Source organism: Loxodonta africana, chromosome 4 (assembly GCF_030014295.1).
Source record: "Loxodonta africana isolate mLoxAfr1 chromosome 4, mLoxAfr1.hap2, whole genome shotgun sequence".
NCBI lineage: Eukaryota > Metazoa > Chordata > Mammalia > Proboscidea > Elephantidae > Loxodonta > Loxodonta africana.
In genome coordinates, this window is record NC_087345.1 from 84,464,578 (window position 1) to 84,469,880 (window position 5,303).

Below are 5,303 nucleotides of genomic sequence, written 5' to 3' on the forward strand. Positions count from 1 at the left end.
TTTTATTTTGATGAGTAGGATGGTTTGTCTCCTTTGTGGTTATCTTATTATTTACCCCTGTTTTTCTAAATTTATAACTAAGTTTTATTTCTTTGTATTGCCTTATCTTCCTCTCCATATGGAAGGTGTATGATTACATTTCTTAGTCCCCCTTTATTATTTTAATGTTGTCTTCTTTTATATAATAACATCGCTGTTACCCTGTGTTGGGTTTTTTTTTTTTTTTAATCTTGCTTTGTGTTTTTTTCTTTTTTTTTTTTTTGGATTTCCCTGTCTGGGTCGACTTCTGGTTGCTCTGCCCAGTGTTCTAGTCTTGGGTCGATACCTGATATTATTGATTTTCTAACCAAATAACTCCCTTTAGTATCTCTTATAGTTTTGGTCTGGTTTTTAGAAATTCCCTCAACTTGGTTTTATTTGGAAATGTCTTAATTTCACCTTCATATTTAAGAGACAGTTTTGATGGATACATGATTCTTGACAGGCAATTTTTTTCCTTCAATTTTTTAAATATGTCATCCCATTGCCTTCTTGCCTGCATGGTTTCTGCTGAATACTCTGAGCTTATTCTTATTGGCTCTCCCTTATAGGTGACTTTTCTTTTATCCCTCACTGCTCTTATAATTGTCTCTTTATCTTTGGTTTTGGCAAGCTTGATTATAATATGTCTTGGTGACTTTCTTTTAAGATATACCTTATGTGGAGTTTGATGAGCATCTTGGATAGATATCTTCTCATCTTTCACAATATCAGGGACGTTTTCTGCCTACAAATCCTCAACAACTTTCTCTGTGTTTTCTGTTATCTCTCCCTGTTTTTGTACTCCAATCACTTGTAGGTTATTTCTCTTGAAAGAGTACCACAAAATTCTTAAGGTTTCTTCATTTTTTTAAATTCTTTCATCTGATTTTTCTTGAAATATATTAGTGCCAAGTGATTTATTTTCGTGTTCAGAAATTCTAGCTTCTACTTGCTCAATTCTGCTCCTCTGACTTTCTATTGAGTTATCTAATTCTGTAATTTTATTGTTAATCTTCTGAATTTCTGATTGCTGTCTGTCTATGGATTTTTTGAGCTTATTAAACTTTTCATTATGTTTCTGAATAATCTTTCTGATTTCTTCAGTTGCTTTATCTGTGTGTTCCTTGGCTTGTTCTGCGTATTGCCTCATTTCCTTCCTGATGCCTTGAGGGTTCTGTGTATTAAACTTTTGTATTCTGCATCTGGTAATTCCAGGAATGCACTTTCATCTAAAAGATCCCTGGATTCTTTGTTTTGAGAGCCTGTTGAGGTGATCATGGCCTGTTTCTTTTTGTGACTTGATACTGACTGTTTTCTCCAAGCCATCTATAAGTTATGGTATTAGTTTATGCTTGTTTATTGTGTCATAGCCGCTTGCTTTGTTTTGTTTTGGTATACCCCTATGGGTTGCTTGAGTGAGCTAGCTTGATTATTTTTGCCTTTGGAGCTCTGGTGTTCTGTCCCCAGCTGGCTAGAGCTGTTATCAGGTATATCAGCCTAGGAATCCATTTAGCTTTCTTGTATGAATTCAGCTCAGGTTTCTAGGTAGCTGATATCAAGTGTGTGGTACCGGCTCTGTCCTACAGTCTTAGAGGGGCAGGGGTGATTGGCATATATACCCATATCTGATTGCAGCAGGAGGTCATGCTCTGAACAAGGCAGCGGGCTGAGAACAGACCCCCAAGTGTCTCTGAGGGAAATGCTTCTCTGTTCCCCAGAGCGTGCTGTTGGGTGGGCTCTGCAGAGGGACCATCGGCACCCAAAGTTTTTGTTGTAAGGACTGGGAGGTACCAGTTAGCCCTGGGCCCCTGTCGCGGGTGGCTGGGTGACCCAAGTGGAGCCACCAGTCCTTAGGTCCCTGTTGTGGGTAGGTGAGGACCTTGTTTAATAGGCAAAGCAATGTCAAACCTCAAACACGCACCACTCCACTGCACCACTGAAATGGTTGGAGTTTGCCAACAAGGACCTATTCTCCTGAAATAGGCCCGCACAGGTCCATGCAGAAGGGAAAGGTGTTCAAGGCCCATGGACGGTTTATGCCTGGACAGGAGCCGCTACTGTCTTGAGCTCCCCGAGTTAATGGATCTAGCAAATTATCTTTTCCCCCGAGTTGCAAATTTTTTCCTTCCCCAAGGCCTGGAGGATGGCTCTAGGTGCTCACCAGGGTCTTTCTCAGGCCCACGGATTCAGCCGCTGAAGCCTGCTTGGGGGTGGGGGAAGTGGTAAAATTTACACAAGTACTTAGCTTTTGCCGAGAACACCCTTCTGCTCAGGTTCCGGAGGTGTGAGTGGGCTGTATGGCTGGCTGCTTCTCCCTGAGGAATCTGCGGCCAAATGCTAGGACCTGCCCACAGCTGCTGCAGCACCTCCAGAAATGGTGCCTGAGGGCTCCCCACGATTCAGGTCCAGTAACTCCTCTCTGCTCCTGAACGGTCTCAGTTCGTTGTCTAAGCTTACCTTTGATGCTCAGGGCTCGCACATTGTCACAGATATTCTTGTTTCACTCGTTTTTTCAGGTCTTTGTTGTAAAGAGGGCTCAACGGAAGCATCTGTCTATTCCGCCATCTTCCTTATTGATTTTTAACTATTTTGAATATTTGTAAGTGCTATAATGTCAAAAGGATAGGTTCTTTTCTTCACCACATTTCTTCCAATTTATTTACAGTGTTAAACTCTATATTCACTGGGTATCTATACAATTATAATTGAGTCATAAAATTGCTGTAATATTACTTATTTTACAATACCTTTTGCACCCAACAATCTATTCACTAAAAACCAGAAAACCAAACCCACTGCCATGGAGTTGATTCCTACTCATATAGCAACCCTACAGGAAAGAGTAAAACCACCCCGTAGGGTTTCTAAGGCTGTAAATATTTAGAGAAGCAGACTGCCACATCTTTCTCCCAGAGTGGCTGGTGGGTTCAAACCACTGACCTTTGGTTAGGAGATGAGTGCTCTAACAACTGTGGAATCAGAGCCTCTATTCACTGAATTCACTAAAAATTCACTAAAAAAATTCACTAGTCGGTACTAAATCTTCACAGTCAAGTTTATACTTTTGCTAGATTTTGGAACTTGATAAAATAAAACTTCATGACAAATAGTTGCATTATTTGTCATTATGCAGGCTTTCTAGATCTATCTGTAAAGTGTTTCTGTTTCACCACTATGACCAAAGGTGGGTTTTGTTTCTATTTTTGTTTTGTTTTGCTTTTAAAGGAACTTTAACTTTTCTGGTCCATCCTCTGACTCTCTCTCTGATATTTTTCTGGCAATATATAATATACATAGAAACTGTTTCAGGGCAAAATTCACTTCCTGTGAAGAATGCAGTGCATTACTGCAGAGGAAATAACTGCCTGTTTCTCTCTGCCTTATCTGCCAACAACAAGCTTTGTTTTTGCCACTATTTCCTCCTCAAGCACCTAACAGTAAGATAGGAAAACCAGAGACAAATTTTTTTTCTTTCTGAGTTCTGTCAATAGCTACTCTGTAGACTATTCCTTAGCTATCAAAACTACTCTCAAAGCACATAATCAAATGTTTTCAATCAGAACTGTCGTGATTTTACATAGGAGTATTTTACACATGCCTTTTAAAATATTCCTTTTTTAGTCAGATAGAAGGAGGCTCATTCTAATCATACAACAATTTCCATAGTTATGTCCTCAGATATTACAGTCAGCATCATACAAAAGGGCCACTGACTTAGCCTCACAGTTTGAGATCCAGAATCCTCCCAAGAGTGTTGATTCACACAGGGCTTAATCACAACAGATCACATTCAGTTGGAGCCAAGGACCAGCCCTGCAGCCTGCCCACCTTTACTCAGTCCCCTTTTCCTCAACCTACAGGCCCTTGTGGTTCAGTGTAGTGCCCTAGTCAGCCTTGCTCCCTTTGGGAAGTATTCCATGTTCTGAAAACATTTTTCTCAATTATTAATAGCATATACCCTTGAAAAGTCTGTCTCACTAGGGATTACAAAGCAGGATTTAAAAAGTAAATGTGTGATTCATATTTATGTTATTTCTACCTTTCAGTGTTTTTTAAAGTGAATATAGGAATCTGTAATATTGTTTCTATCAGTATGTTTCAAGTCAACTGTATGACTTTGATTTTGCTTACATGACATTCACCGTTGTTGTTAGTTGCCGTAGAGTCCATTCTGACTCATGGTGACCCCATGTGTGGAGAATAGAACTGCTCCATAGGGTTTTCAAGGCTGTGATGTCTATGAAGCAGATCACCAGGCCTTTCTTCTGAGGCACCTCTGGGTGGGTTCAAACTCAAATTTTGGTTAGTAGTTGAGTACTTATCCATTTGGGTCACCCAGCCCACCTTTATGGGTTGAATTGTTTCCCTCAAAAATATGTGTCAACTTGGCCTGGCCAGGATTGCCAGTATTGTGTGGTTGTCCACCATTTTGTGATCTTTTGTTGTAAATCCTAACCTCTATGGAGTTAATGAGGCTGGATTAGAGGCAGTTATGTTAATGAGGCAGGACTCAGTCTACAGGATTAGGTTGTATCTCAAGTCAATCTCTAATCATGTTAATGAGGCAGGACTCAGTCTACAGGATTAGGTTGTATCTTGAGTCAATCTCTTTAGAGATATTAAAAAGAGAAACAATGGAGGCAGGAGAACCTCATACAACCAAGAAAGGAGTGTTGGGGGTGGAGTGCTACCTTTGGGCTCTGGATTCCTGCACTGAGGAGCTCTAGACCAGGGGAAGGTTGATGACAAGGATTTTCCCTTAGAACTGATAGACAGACAGAGGAAACCTTTCCCTGAAGCTGACACCCGGAGTTTGTAATTCTAGCTTCCTAGACTGTGAGAGAATAAATTTATTTTTGTTCAAGTCATCCACTTGCATTATTTCTGTTATAGCAGCACTAGATAATTAAGGCAGGGTTTAGAACTGAGAATGGGGTGCTGCTCTAACAGATACCTACAATGTGGAAGCAGTTTTGAAATTAAGTGCTGGGTAGAAGAAGCTGGAAGAGTTTTAAAAAGTGTTAATAGTAAAAACTTAGATTGCTTGAAGAGACTTTTGGAAATATGGATATCAAAGACAATTCTGGTGATGGCTCAGAAAGAATTGAGCAGAGCAGTAACACCAGAGATAGAGCAGATAGTGAGAAACAGCAGTAAAGAAAATGCAGCAGCAGGACCAGGAGGGCAGCAGTAGACAGTGCAAGATCTGACTTACTGAGAGAGAGAGCGGAGTGATTTCCAGGTGAAGTTACTGGCAGAGTGGGGTGCCTCCAGGCACTTAT